The sequence below is a fragment of the Giraffa tippelskirchi genome, chromosome 11 (genome assembly GCF_054371585.1).
Source record: "Giraffa tippelskirchi isolate mGirTip1 chromosome 11, T2T-mGirTip1v1.2.pri, whole genome shotgun sequence".
NCBI lineage: Eukaryota > Metazoa > Chordata > Mammalia > Artiodactyla > Giraffidae > Giraffa > Giraffa tippelskirchi.
The window spans coordinates 62,733,435-62,749,043 of NC_137285.1; the positions used below are offsets into that span (position 1 = coordinate 62,733,435).

Consider the following 15,609-nt stretch of genomic DNA (forward strand, 5'->3'; position numbering starts at 1 on the left):
ATTAATTGGACAAACCCAGAATCTGGGTCTTCCTACAAGACAATTGGTGTAGTTTCTTCCAAAAGTCAATCAGGAAAGAAAAAATATTTTAGAAATTTGTTAGAAGATAAAAGAGACTTTAGATTACAGTTCAAAAAATAGCTGTTGGCAGACTTAGAAAAATCACTCGAAACACCTGGGGAACAACTGAGCAATTTGAATTTGTATTCAGTGCAACAAGGGACTTTTCCTTAAGTTTTTGAGGTGTGCCCTTGTGGTAAGGTAAGGGAATAGCCTTACAGGAGATGCAGGCAAAAACGTACTGAAAAGTGAAGTGGCCTGGTGTCTGAAATATACCTCAAGTGGTTCAGCAGAAGTATACACATCTCTACATACATGTTTGCAGAAAGCTGGAGGAAAGAGAAAAGAAGAAAAAAAATGTCTCTAAATATGACCCCTGCTCAATCTTACGTGTCCCCCTGGATGGAGGAGAGGCTGGGGGAGAATGGACACGTGTATGCCTGAGTCCCTCTGCTGTGCCCCTGAACCGTCACAACACTGTGAATCGGCTATACTCCAATGTGAAACCAAAAGTTTTTAAAAATAAATACGGCCCAATGTAATGGGTGGTGCATGTGTGGATTTCATTGTACTAGTCTTTTAACTTTTCCTTCTTTGAACTTTTTCATAATAAAAATTAGCAAGAAAATATCTAGGGTATTTGGTCCAGAAATGCAAGTAGGCTTCTATTAAGTCTTCCCTCTTGCACCGGGGTGGTCGTCAGGGGCTTCCTTTGGTTCCACCCAATGACAGCACTTGGTTCACTCCTGCAGCTATCAGAACCCCTTCACCAGCATGTAAAAGAAATTGGTTTGTATTTGGAAGCACAGAAATTCAAAAAAGTGTAAAGTTGAACAGTTTTCTATTTGTCGGTAAAGGTTACAGAAACTTAGGACAATTGAAGAAGTAGAAATAATTTAACATATGAGGCTAGTTAGCAAAAAAGTCATGTGAGAAAACATGCATTCACTAAACTACACGTTTTTCTCCTCATCATCTTTCTAAATGGCTGTGTGAAACTATAGGAAACCATGCATGCATGCCAAGTCACTTCAGTCGTGTTCCGCTCTTTGAGACCCCGTGCACTGTAGCCCTCCAGGCTCCTCTGTCCAGGGGATTCTCCGGCAAGAATACTGGAGTGAGTTGCCACGCCCTTCTCCGTGGTACCTTCCCGACCCAAGGATTGAACACCACGTCTCCTACGTTGCCGGAAGATTCTTTACTGCTGAGCCACTAAGCTTAACTTCTTATACTTTCACTTACTATAACAACTTAGATTGCTTACTTTAAGGTAAATTATATTTATACATTGGTATAACTTATTTTCAATCTGAAAGATACCTAAATAGTTGGACAAATTGTCCTTAATTCACACTTGTTAAATTAATAAAATAGCTTAAATCTTTAAAGAACTCCCCAAATAAATAATGGATGTTTACATTGATCTCAAATTCTCTCTTTCTCGTTCCCTCACCCCTACCTTAGGTTGAACAAGGAAAGTCCTGTGGATTAAAAATTTCTAACTAGAAATAGAAGCAGTAGAAAAGCCCAGAGGATGTTTTGAGAATCTGAGTTTTTACCATGGCAATGGTTACTATATAATCACTGGTATGATCAAGTGAGTAAGAAGGAAAAATCTGGGTAGGTTTAAACGGTCATGAGTATTTGCTGAACAAACCGGTCGGCCCGTCCATGTTGCCTTTCATCACCTGATCCCACTAACACCTTCAAAAGGGTCAGAGAGTCCCTGAAGTGGCTCGGGCAATTTCTTCTTGGACTGGTGTGGGCTACCGGAGAAGGCCGGGCCTTTAGTTAGTCAGTTAGATTCACTTAGATTTCCCATGGTATGGACTTTAAAAGAAAACACCTGTCTTCATATTCTCTAAACATTTTTTATTACAAAACCTCACTACATTTTTTTCTTTTTAAAAACAATGTATGTATTTATCTATAAGTCCTGGGTCTTCCTTGCTGCACGGGCTTTTCTCTAGTTGGGATTGAGCGGGTGCTCCTCTGTTGCAGTGGGGGCTTCTCATTGTGGGGGCTTCTCATTGTGGGGGCTTCTCATTGTGGGGGCTTCTCTTCTTGCAGAGCAGGGGCTCTAGGGCTTGGGGGCATCAGTAGTTGTGGTTCCGGGCTCTAGAGCACAGGCTCAATAATTGTGGTGCATGGACTTTAGTTGCTCCAAGGCATGTGGGATCCTCCCATATTGGGGATTAAATGGGTGTCTCCTGCATTGGTAGGTGGATTCTTCACCACTGAGCCACCAGGGAAGCCCCACTCACTACATTTTCTTTGTGAAGCTCAGCATTTTCCTCCAATTAAGGCAGTCATAAAATAAGATAGTTAGGAACTGCAAATGAAGAGCTCTAAGTCTAATGATAAAACTTTCGTGTATATATGTGTATATATATATATATATATATGGGCTTCCCTGGTGGCTCAATGGTAAAGAATCCACCTGCAATGCAAGAACTGCAGGAGACGCAGTTCAATCCCTGGGTCAGGAAGATGCCCTGGAGGAGGACATGACAACACACTCCAGTATTCTTGCCTGGAGAACCCTATGGATAGAGGGGCTTGGCAGGCTCAGTCCATAGAGTCAAAAAGAGTCAGACACGACTGAAGCGACTTAGAACACACGCACGTGTATATATATATATATACGGCCTGTCTAAACTCACAAGGGGAGAGAAAGTATTACTCTTCATAGGAGGCTCTAGTCCTAACTTGCCTCTTTGTCCTTTAAAAAAAAAAAAAAACAGTGACATCATAAGAGGTGGTTGTGCTGTCTCCGGGTTTTCAAGCTCTGGAGTCGCTATTTGTGCTCATGACTAAAGCAATGAAAACAAGTCTTTTTTCCCCAAGACACAGTAGCTTCAGTCCAAGCCACTCCAGACTTCCTTGCCAGTGACCTCGACACTGACCTTGACCTATCCCAGGAAGAACTCCGTCTGTTTAGTTCTTTTAGCTCATTTTTATGTGAATTTCTGTTCACTAGAAGGGAACTGGATCACCCAATTAATTCAGAAAAACTTCGTTCATGAATCACTTAATTTCTTGTGTGCTGGCTCTTCATCATTATAACCTCTCATTTCCTCACAGTGGCCTCTTTGGGACCTTGTACACCTGGCCTACAAAACGAGTTTCCATAAGCAGTGGCAGAACCAGAAGGCTGTCTTTCCAAGGGCCAGCTTGGCTCTCTTCCTTTGAAATCAGAAATTCCCATCTCTTTTTGATTCTTAAGCCTCTGTATCAAGTTTCAGAAGAGAGAAAATTCCCATTGGCTATCTATTTTACATATGGTAATGTATGTTTCCATGTTACTCTCTCTATACATCCTACCCGCTCCTTCCTTCCCTCCACTCTGTATCCATAAGTCTGTTCTCTATGTCTTCATCTCCATTGCTGCCCTGCAAATAGGTTCAACAGTACTGTGTTTCTAGATTCTATTTATATGAGTTAGTATACAATATTTGTTTTTTCTCTTTCTGACTTACTTCACTCGGTATAATAGGCTCTAGGTTCATCCACCTCATTAGGACTGACTCAAATGTGTTCCTTTTTATGGCTGAGTAATATTCCATTGTATTTATGTACCACAGCTTCTTTATCCATTCACCTGTCGATGGACATCTCGGTTGCTTCCATGTCCTAGCTATTGTGAATAATGCTGCAATGAACATTGGGGTAAAGCAATTATCCTTCAATTAAAAATAAATAAATTTCATTTAGAAAAATTTCAGAAGAGAGAACTCAATCCCAATCACTCTTCTCCCCAAACCATGTCAAAGCTAGAGGTGTTGTTTGGTCCAGGGTTGGGACACACTGCTATGCAATGGTCATCAGCATGTCCTCAGACATGTTTCATGTGACTGACCTGTACGTGCCTACATTTCTGCAGTTCACCGTGGAATGCTACAATATCTGGTTATTCTCTTCATGTGCTGCTCATCCTGCTCCAAAGAGCTTGAGTCTCATCTGGTGGCTTCCTTTCTGGATTCTAGAAGCCTCTTGACAGCAGAGCTGTTTTGAATGTGTGTGTAGCCCTCTCTGTGCCTTACACATAAAAAGCTTTCAGTTCTGTCCATAATGATGATGCTCATTGCTGGAGCTTCCAGTTTGAAAGGACGGCGGTCCATTGGCACCATTTGCCTGCGATGAGGACCGAGTTTAGTTGGCAGACAAAATGACAATCAGCGATTCATTGTCAGAGCCCTTGGAGCAGATACAATTAACACTGAGACATGAAGATGAGTAAGGTGGCCCTGCCCTCATACTTTGTGGTTTAACAGGGATAAAGTCCATGCAAATCCTGGGAATTCATGGTGTGGGGAATACATGCTATTTATTAGTGGTTGAGTGGGGAAGCAGCTCCAAACTGGACTGTTTGTGCGAGCATATGCGTTGGGTGCAGAGGGCTGCGTTTTACCCTCCGCAGCTCTGTTGGTGGAAATGGTCCTATCGATGCTGTCAAACTAAGCCTTACATAAGTCAAATCTTAAATATAATACAATGTTATTTATTTGTAGGCTTTGAATCTTAACAGTGTCCTCCTCTGCTACCAGTCAGTCAAAAAAATGCTTGATTCCTGTCTTTCTAATATCAATAGCACTAGAGTGTATTTAGACAAAAAGGCAGAACTTGCCTATGGCTTCTAGGTCATCAGGGCAGCCTTGCTGGTTAGAATATGTGACTTAGTTTCCATCTGGAAGTCAACTGGAATGCTCCCATTTTTCCCTCTTTTTCAGTACTCCCATTTTTGAGAGAGAAAAGAAATTGATAACTAGTCCCCTAGCTGCTCAAATGTGTGAATTATAACTAGACACACAAAGACCAGGGTGCATGTCTGTTTCAGGGTTTCCCAGGAAAGCCCTAGAATCTGCAAAAATAATCTTCTGGAATTTGAAAACAATTCTGGTAAAAGTCCTCTATTGTGATATCAATGATTGCAGTCTAATGTGGAAGAAATCAGCTTACTTTGACAGGGGAGATATTCACATCCAAAAGATGTCATCCGTAGTTTTACTCCAGAGTTTTGGCCCAAGTAGAATCACACGTGACTGTTAACAGTCTGATGCTGATAAGGATTTGGGGGTGAGTCATCTTCTCTATGACTCCCCCTTCTCCCGTTATGCCTGCTCCAGTCTCCTGAATCAGCCTTTCTGATTTCTTTATGGTGCCTCAGCCCTGCCTGTCACCCAGGACAAAGGTCTTTGAACATCAAGTGACCCTTGTAGACTCTGTACCATGCGCATGGGATCACAGGGCCCCCCTTTTTATGAGTTCCTGTGTGGTAGAGCTGCTGGCTAGAATTCCTTCCTTTTGCACCCCCCCTCAGGAGACAAGGTTTAGCCTGACTCGGCTCGGCAGGCAAGCAGGGCTCTTGGAAATTAGTCTCATTACTGCGATCAACTGTGAAGAGGGCATGCATGTAAAGGAAAGTCTTCGAAGCTAGGAAATATGTTCAAATCTCTGATAATAAGAAATATGCAGAGCGGAACAAGTTGTGTGAACAACTAGCATTTTCTCTGCTTTTCCTTATTTATCCTCCCCTTAAAATTGCAAGTGGGACTGGTCTTTGTGACCCCAAATTTGAAATAAATACCAATCCAGAGGGAAAGGGTATTCAATTTTCCTGGGAAGAGAAACTCCCTCTTTTGTGTGTGTGTGTGTGAAGCCATTTCCAAATTTTAAAAATTCCCTTGCATAGTGTAAAGTCAAGTCCTGTGTGTAACCGTGAGCTTGCTGAGCATCCCCTCCCTTCATCGTAAACCAGACGCTTGGAGCGACGCTGCTCATTCATCATCCACAGGAAATCCAACAACTCGAAACTCAAAAATTCAGAAATTCATTCACCTGCATCCTCAACAAAAGGATGTGGTAGGCAGCGAGTCTAGGGTTTTACTTAGAAAACCAGCGACATTTCAAGAAAAATTCAAGTCATTTGCTCTGTTCTCTAGCTTAGTTCTGAAACAGCATCACCGATAGAAAAATATTTTGTATTGGTATGTTTTACTTTTTTTTATAACTTAATATACAATTTACACAAAAGCTGAGCGCCGAAGAATTGATGCTTTTGAACTGTGGTGTTGGAGAAGACTCTTGAGAGTCCCCTGGACTGCAAGGAGATCCAATCAGTCCATCCTAAAAGAGATCAATCCTGGGTGTTCATTGGAAGGTCTGATGTTGAAGCTGAAACTCCAATACTTTGGCCACCTCATGCGAAGGGTTGACTCATTGGAAAAGACCCTAATGCTGGGTAGGATTGGGGGCAGGAGGAAAAGGGGACGACAGAGGATGAGATGGTTGGATGGCATCACCGACTCGATGGACATGGGTTTGGGTGGACTCCAGGAGTTGGTGATGGACAGAGAGGCCTGGCGTGCTGCAATTCATGGGGTCGCAAAGAGTCGGACACGACTGAGCGACTGAACTGAACTGAACTGAACTGATCATATGCACAAGAACGCTACATAAAAGGAACTTAGAATGTGAGGGGAAGTTTTTTCGTCCATTTTAAACTACAAATGCCTGAACATGTAATACGCCTCCCTCTCTGAGTTAGATTAAATACAGGCGCCTCTTTTTCAGGAGGGAGCCGGCAAGCTCTCTAACAGGAGTAAAGACGACAGGTCCTAGCTTTCGCGCCAGGCACCCCTGCCAGTTGTAGGCTGGTCAGCCCGCAGAGGGATGGCACCGTGAGGGAGCTGTGGTGCTGCCTGTTTGGGCAGGGATCCTCTTTGGGCAAAGGCCAGTCGAGACTTGAATAATGGTGTTTCCAACAAAAAGCTCACCCTCTTCACTCTCTCCAGAGTGGTGCATTTTCAGATTTCCCTGGCGGTCCCGTGGCTGGGAATCTGCCTGCCAGTGCAGAGGACACGGGTTTGATCCCTGATCCGGGAGGACTCCACATGCCAAGAAGCCACCGAGCCAGGGCAGCGTGGCTACTGAGCCTGGGTCAGAGCCTCTGCTCCACAGGAGAGGCCTCCGCAGGGAGGAGCCTGCGCACCACAGAGAGGGGCAGCCTCACTAGAGAAAGCCTGCCAGGCAACGAAGCCCACCACAGCCACAGATGCAGAGGGCATTTGCCAAGTGGCCCATTTTCATTACCTTTATAAATCTGGCTCGAGAAATATTAAGATGCTAATTGCTATTGGCTAGTTTTGTTGTTTGCTATCATACCCAGAGTATTTACCTTCTTATTATGGAGTTAGTGAAAAAGTTCATTTGGGTTTTTTCCATAAGATCTAACAGAAAAACCCAATGAACTTTTTGGCCGACCTAATAAAACGGCAGCTTAGTGCAATGGGATTGTTCATAAACTAAATACAAACTCAATTTCCCAGGGCAGTAAAAAAAAACCTTTCCAAACTGCTAAGCCATCACAAGGCTTTTCTCCCACCTTCATATACTCTACAAAGTCCTGTATGGCCCATACACAACACAGACACACACACACACCATCGCCTCCCGACACCGTTGGTTCACTGGGTTTCTGTTTGGGGACTGCCTATATTGTGTGTGTTATGGTTTCAAATTACTGTTTGCTCTTCTAACTTCTTGGAGGGTAAACAACTTGAAAACAGAACCGGTAGCCAAAGAAATTGGCATCTGACACCCTCTTTACCTTAATTCCTCTTACGGAGACGCACGCTTGTTTTTGATGATGGGTAGTGGAAAGAAGTGGTATATTTTCATGTCTTATTTTAAAGCTATTTTTTCCTCATAATTTGAATGTTATAACAGCTAGACATACATTTGTAATTAAAATCAACCAGTTTTCTAAGCACTGTACCAAATGTAAGCTAAAAAAAAGTCTAGCTGAAGGTTTTCTGGGTGAAAACTCAGTGACGCCTGCAGCTTTTCTCTTATGTCTCCTTTTTCTACCCTGTCTCCAAACTCATACACACACGTCTTAAAAAAGAGAAGATGGACACTTTGCTCCAAGGAAACATGGACAGGTAGGGACAAGGGGCGTCTGATTACATCAGTCGTACGTTGGATAAGGGCTGTCCATAATCTCTCTTACCCCGAAACAAACAAGGCACTGCTGTTGACAAAGTACCTGTATTTACCTCTAGCAAAGGAAATGCCGTTAATGCTGCCATGGATATCAATACCACGTGTGGAAACATTTTCTATTTACAACTTTCACAAATCACTACTTAGCATCCAGAAACAAAGTTTCTCCCTCTTAAGGATCAAAGCCTAGACATTATTTCCAACCTTTATAAAAGGCAACTTGCTATTCAAATTTCTTAGCCTACAAAAACAAAGCCTCATTTCGTCAGTTCCAAGTTGTTTGGAAAATTATAATAGTGTAGTGTCTGCAATTTGCCAATAAGGTATTGGATGCAAAACTGCATTCATAGTGACGTTATAAATTCTGCTCATTTTATTCATTTTACACTTTCGTTCTCTGAAGGAAACAAGGTCTAGCAATTTCTCTTAGAAATGGCTGTTGCTAGAAGGGCTGGTGAGGCTTTGCCTTTGTCTCCAAGTCTGTTTAACTACAGAGTTGGTAAGGTTTTTTTTCTTTTTGCAGTTTCCAATTGTTAAGAGCAAAGATACAGCCTATAATCTACTGAACAACTGATTTCATCAAATATATGTTTTAAGAGCAAAGATTAAGTAAACCTCAGTCTATATTAGAGAGAAAGGGAGAGGGAGAGAAAGATTTAAAAATCAATTTGAGGCCTCACTACTAAGCCAGAGGGGGGTTGGTGTGTCACTTGGGTACCCAGAGGACCACACTCCTTGAACAAACAAGCCCGTCTCAGAACTGTGAGGGCTTCTTTAGATTGCATCCTGACATTTGCCTCATTTCGGTTTGAAAGTTTTCTTTCATGGCTTCCCAGATGGCTCAGACAATAAAGAACCTGCCTGCAATGAAGGAGACTTGGGTTCGATCCCTGGGTCAGGAAGATCCCCTTGAGAAGGGAATGGCAACCCACTCCAGTATTCTTGCCTGGAGAATCCCGTGGACAGAGGAGCCTGGTGGGCTACTGTCCATGGGGTCACACTGAGCTGGACATGACTGAGCGACTCAGCACCCACACAATGAGAGATCCAAATCCAAAATGCTTCAAGCAGGAGAAACTTAGAGCCTCTCAGGGCTGAGGAGGTGAGGCTGAAAGAAATAAAATGAATTGGGCAAAGGAAATGAAGCCATCAGGGAAGGACGGCCTGGGGAGAGGGAGGGGAGAGCTGCAAACAGACTTCTTCAGTAGGGCTTGCAGCTGGCACCTAGGAGGCCACTCTGAGCCCCTGCCATGCTCCCAGGAGGCCCAGCTGGCCTGGCGAGGTGCGGGCTGGCCACAGCCCAGGAGCCCAAGAAGTAGCAGCAGCAGCCACCTCCTGGCCACAAACTTCAGGGGCTGTGCTGACTTTGGGCAGCGTGGCTTCAGGAGTCTTTCCGGCCTCCTCGCTGAGTGGCTGGCACGTTGCTGGGCAACAGATGAACTGCAGATCTTCACTCCTGAGCTCAGTCTTAGGTGAGACGAAGGTGTGGCTCACAATAAATGAAGGATAAATTGTCCTCTGGATTTGCAGCCTCAGACCCAAGCCACTGGGATGTTAGAGTGAGAATTGTGTTCTGCTCTGTCCAAGGGCTTTTCGGCCGCCTCATATGCACAACACAGAAAAGAAGACTGAAAATGAACGTGTCTCTTTCAGGATCAGCACGTGGTGCTGCTCAGTGAAACGGGAGGGAATCAAGGTGGCGGAGCACAAGGACGTGGGATTCACCTCCTCCTGCAAATACATCAAAAATACACCTCTATACAAACTGAGTGAAATGGGATGCTTCACACTGTAGGAGATGAAGGAAGGGTGCTGCCAGAGTGTCAGACTGAAGATGGCCATCTCCTCCCTGGAGGCATCTGTGTAAACCTACAGAAGGTTTCAAACAGGTGGGTAATGTGATGAAATCAGTCTTTTAAAAGCACTGACCTGATAGCAGAGTCAGGAGAAGAGAGGAGAGGCAGAAAGACTGCTGAAGCAGTGGATGCAGGAGTCCAGTTTCAACTGTCAAAGCTGGAAAACATAAAAAGTAGGATTTCTAGGACAGTTGTGAGAATCAAGCGTGATGCCTGAGACACAGCTAAGAGCAAAGAAACATCACCTCCTCCTTCCTGTCACTGGGGATGGTATAGGGGCGGCGGATATAAAGTACAGATGGAGTAGATATTACTTGGTAAAGAGCAACAAATTTCGCAAATACTTGGATATAAAAAATGTAAAAGAGAAAAAGAACCCAGAGGAAAACTGGAATTTTCAATTTTAAAAATCTGGTCTTGGGATTTCCCTGGAGGTCCAGTTGTGACTGACTTGATCTTCCAATGCAGGGGACGCAGGTTCGATCCTTTGTTGGGGCACTAAGATTCCACATGCCTTGTGGCCAAAAAACCAAGACATAAAACGGAAGCAATATTGTGACACATTCAATAAAGACTTTAAAAAAATGGTCCACAACAAAAAATCTTCTTTAAAAAATCAGGTCTTAAATAAGGGGTGCAGACAGGAAGAGTACCAGTATCGAGAGACAGATGAGTTGACTTTTGGACAAGGAATCTGAACTTGAACCATTAGAGGGATGCAAGACTCCCTGATAGAGAGGTGAAGTCAGAAGTGAATTTATCTCACAGCTCACGTTTTCATGCCTCTCACTTTCCCCAGGCACTTCCTAGGACACCTAGCTGGTGTTGTGTTTTTAAGTCTTGACTGTTTTTCTTTAAAAGCTCCCTGGTGAGTTGTATATCCGAGCTTCAGGCCCTACACATTCTGGACCCCTGTGGGTTGAAGTCAGAAGGCAGTACCCATGGGATAAGGGGAAATAAAGAGCTAGAAGAATCCAGTTACTGTCCTCAGAGGACAAGAAGGGTCAATAGAGGAGGCCGGAGAGACAGAGAGGGGGCCTGCAGGTCAGGATGCTGCAGGGACATCAAAGGGCTGAAGGACTGAGGATGGGTCACTGGACTTGACCCTTCAAAAAAAAGCAACTGATTTTAGAATGCACACTCAGTGCATTGTGAGGAAGGGGGCTTGCTGAGCAAGAAGTGTCTGTAGATGCCTCATCTGTCAAGGTTTACATAAAAGAAAAGAAGAGGATGCCATTAGTGCCTCACTTTGATATTCTGTAATTTAGCTTTTGCCTCTGCTGTCAGTATTCCTTTGAGGCCTTCTCTTTTGTAACAGACACTCTGCACCCCTTGAGATTTTCCGTGGTCTTCCTTGGATCTGCTTTTCTTGATGGTAGTGTAAGCCTGCTGGGCAGGATTTTGTTTGGGGGTGGGGGGTTGTTTGTTCTCCGTTTTGCCCTAATAGCTTCTCTTTTTCTATCCACGTGGAGGCCGGGAATTCTGCCCTGGGAATTCAGGGGCTGTGGACCAGGGCACAAAGACGGAAGTCCTCAGGCACCAGAAGCTGGATAAGCCCTGGTCTGTTATCTGCGAGCACAGAGCCAAAGGTAGCAATGACTTCATCCTCGCAGAGGGCACCTCCCCACCCCTGCAGCTGATTTCCCATCAGCCGCTTCGCTCGGGATGGGTTTTCTTTGATTACTCCTTTCTCACTGCCTGGCGTCGCAAGTCACTTTGAAAAAAGATGCGATTAAAGCGTTCCTGGGTTTCCTCCTGTGAGGGGCCTTTCCCAGACAGCGTCTGTTTATCCAATCAGTCCTGGGGTGGACTTTTTCTTTTATATATAACTCTTACCCCTATCGTTGAGGAAATTAAAAAAAAAAAGAAACTTCCCGGATGGCAGGGGCCAGGGAGAAGCTGACCTTTGGGAAGCTACGGCCCGGCTGGGACTCGGCCACGCGGGCTGGGACAGCTCACCCGGGTGCTGACTCTTGCTCCTGGGAGAAACGAGTGTGTTGGGCAGAGGGTGGCCTGGCGCGCGTTTGTGTGTGCGCGCGGGGTTTGAGCGTGCATGAATGTGCTAATATGCGTGTGCGCACGCGTGTGCGTAGGCAATGGTGCTGGGGAGGCTGTCGCCGAGGGTCCTTTGTGGAGCCACTTGCGGGTTCAGAACCAGCTTGGCGCCTCCCTTTGCTGGTTCCAGGAGGACACCTGGTTCTTCTGCAGAGTCCGTACCTCTCTGTCCCCTGCCGCCCCCCGACTTGCCTCGGAGGCCGCTCTGCGCCAGCCTTCGGGCGCTGGCAACCTCGCGCCGAGTGGCGGCTCCCCCGGCCCCGGAGCCCCGCGCAGGTGAAGGGGAACGCGGCAGCCCCGGCGTGGGCGCTCGCGGAGGGAGGGAGGAAGGGCCGAGCAGGAAAGGGCGCGCTGCCCTTTGCAGCTGGCGCTGGGAGCAGCCGGGTCTGCAGCATTGTTACCTGAGGCAGCGGCCGCGCCCCGCCCCGCGCCGCCCTGCCCCCTCGCGGTCCCGAGCTGACGCGGCTGCAGTAGCCGGGAGGAGGCGGCGGCGCTGGGCGGCCGCGGACGGCGAGCAGAGGGGAGCGCGCGCGGGGAGCACCGACCGCGGGTAAGTGAGTCGTGCGGCCCCGGCGGAGCACCCGGGGACGGAGTCTCCTCGACTCCGGAGGAGCGGATCAGCCTGGACCCGGTGCTGGGGCGCCGAGTCTCGGCTGTCTTCGAGCTTCACCGGGAAGGCTGGGGAGGTTTGCGCTCCCCCGACTTGGTGGCTGCAGTCGCCGGGCCGCAGAGGACCGCGATCGACCCCTTGAGGGGAAGACGCTCCGGTCTGGACCCGCGTACGGAGAACCAGATAGGTCCCCGGCGGCCTCCGGGTTAGAGCTCGGCTGGCTGCCTGAGCTTTAGCTGCGAGGACTCGGATAAACTGCGCTCCCGCTGGATCCCCGCCCATCCAAGAGCGCTCAGCGAGGGGCGCCGCGCCGGGTCCCTGGCCAGCGGGGAGCCACGACTCGCCCCTCCTGCCAGTGGGTGCGGGGCTGGCCAGAGCGGCGTCCGGGTGATGCGGACCGACAACAAGGCGGCACTCGCACCGGCACGTCCGCTCGGCCCGTGCGAAGTTCAGGTTGGAAGTTGAACCCTGCGCTCGTGGAAGTTGAGGGAGGAAGGGGTGGGCTGGCGGGTCACCTCCAGCCGCCGCGGTGCCCCAGCTCGGGGACCCAGGGCTCCCGGTTTAATCCCCTGACCAGACACCAGGCGTCTCCCGTCTGTTCTCCTCGCCGGCTCTGCCCCGCTCCCTTTGGCCGCTCCGCACTGCGGCCGCGAGACTGTCTCCCCTGCGCTCGGGACCCAGACCCCGGACCCGGGAAAGTGTCTCCGCGGAGATTCGAGGAGCGGGCGGAACCCGCAAACCGGGAGACCCACTCCTTAAGCTTCAAGCCCAGTGACACCTTCCCTAGTGAGCGAGCCTCCCACTCCGCTTGGGGGAAACAGGCTCGGCGGCAGGGCGGGGCCCAGGGGATCGGCGGGGGTCCCGGGGGCCAGGGGCAGGGTCTCCGACCCCAGCGAGGCCAGGGAGGGGCGCGGCGGTGCGGCTGCTGCTTCGGGACCTTCTGCCGGAGGACTCTCGCTCGGCGTTCCCGGGAGGCGCAGGGTCCTGCAGGGCCCAGGCGTCGGCCCGACGGGCCCGCGTGTCCCTGCGTCCAGGGCGGCCGGGCCTCCCCGGCGCGCGCCCCGGGCCCGCCGCAGAGCCTGCGCGGCGCGTGTGGCCGTCTATCTGGGCCGCGCACCGGCGCCCTCTCCCTCACCCCTCCCGCCGCCGCCCAGATAAGGACGCGCAGGCGCCGGCGACCCAACCAGTACTGGCCAAACGGGGTCCCCGGGGACTCGGGCGGAGGCAGCGCCCTCGGAGCTTTTCGTGCGGCCGGGCCGGTGGCGCTTCGGTGAGTGTCTGGGGCGGGACGCGAGCCGGGGTTGGGGATGGAAAGGCGCGGTGGACCGCTCGCCAGTGCAGAGACCTGGGGAACTGCTGGGCCTCCAGAAAGAAATCGGGTCCCGGTGTCCTCCACGCCGACTCCTCGAGAGTCCATTTTCGAACAGCTGTTTGCACAGAAACTGCCCCTGGGGTTTGACTGTCTGTGACCCCCTCTCTCCTAACCCACGGTTGTCTTCCTGGAATGAATCGCGAGCGCTTTTTTCTCTTTAGAGCATCCTTTGGCGCCCGTGTGCTTTTTTTTTTTTCCCTCTTGGTCTGGAGACATTGAGAGAAGCTGAAAATGTACATTCAAAACACAGGCGTTTTTCCCTCTGCTCCCAGGGTGTTGCACTCAAGGGTGTCTGTGGATTGTTGTGCGACAGCTGATTAACCGCGGGGACTGGAAGCATCTTGGGTTCTTCACTGCTGGTGAAAGTGCCAAGGTGAAGAACTGGTTGGGTGTTGCCAGCTCTGGTTCCACTGTGTGGTTGACGTTTGGTGTTCAATAATCAAGAAAGGTTTTGAAAGATAGGTGGTGGGGAAGGCGTTTTCCCAGTAAGTTGGTGGAAGCAAACATTCCGTGTTTTAGAATTGACTGTTCCTTCCCCACCCTCTCCTCTCCCCCCAAATAAAACAGAGCTGTGGGTTCCTCTGCCTCTTCTCCCCACACCAGGCTTGCTCTGCCCCCGTTTGGTCATCAGAAGGGTGTGGACCAGCCTTTCCTGCTCCCACCTCATCTGTGACACAAGTCGGGAATCAAGGGGAAAGGTTTTTCTGGTAGGTTTTCCCTGGCGTTTACTTTTGCTTATTGTTGACCTAGGGGCTGAGCAACAGGGCCCTACTAACCCTCTTTCAGGAAAGCTCTGAGCCCTGACCAAGCTTTCAGGAACATGTTTTCCTCCTAAATACACTGTGAAATGAAATATATTTATTCTTTTCTTCCCTGCCACCCATTCCCTTCAAGAGCTTCAACACTGTTTCTGACACCTAGAGCAAAGATAAGAGAGTTGGGGCTCCTTTGAAGACCCTTATAAAACATTCTCATTCTAAGACTTTTTGCTTACTGATCAGCTCAAATGTCCCCTTATTAAAAACCCATAGTTGGGAGATGCTCAGCTAAGAGACAAACTCCCCGGGAGGGACCTTCACTCGGATTTACCCCCAGTGGGTCCTAATCAGGGGACTTGAAGAGAAGTTCTCATCTTCAGAGACTGATTGTGACAGCTCTATGATTTACTCAGGGCTGGGCATTTGTCAACCTTAGCAGCCGTCCCCCCTGCTGCTGAGGTCCCCAACCTGTAGGTGAGATGTTAAATACAAGCCTGTCTCTCTTTGCCCTGGGGGAGATTGATGAGACACTTGACATTTTCCAGATAGAGCCCAAAGCTAATTCCATTGTCTGGAAGGCGCTGCCCACTGTGTGAAACAGTCTGCTTTGGAGCTGCTGCATCATCTATGTTCTAGCAGGCTTGGAGAGTGCACCTTTACATCTTTACTTTGGATAAGCTTTAATCTGGCACTTTGTGTATCCTCTGTTTTAATATCTCATGGGACTGTGGAAAGGTTTAGAATGTCTGTCTGCACTTTCTTTTTCCTGCCATCTCTTTGACATTGGAAATCCTGGCCCAAGGGGGAAGCCCTGTCAAAGCCCCATTGAGGCTCCTAGTAAAAGCATTAGCATCTTAGCTAATCATTGCTGGAGAACTCATTCATTAGAAGCTG

The 15,609-nt window shown here is 48.3% G+C and overlaps 1 protein-coding gene across 1 annotated transcript in view; it reads left to right on the forward strand.

Moving 5' to 3' along the window:
• Positions 1–12,438: 12,438 nt before the first annotated feature.
• The window catches only part of FHDC1 (FH2 domain containing 1), a 37,683-nt gene continuing 34,512 nt past the window's right edge, over positions 12,439–15,609 (forward strand). Inside the window, exon 1 of the mRNA XM_081543665.1 lies at positions 12,439–12,525. The gene's annotated coding sequence lies outside the window, so the exon portion shown is untranslated. The remainder of the gene's footprint in view (positions 12,526–15,609) is intronic.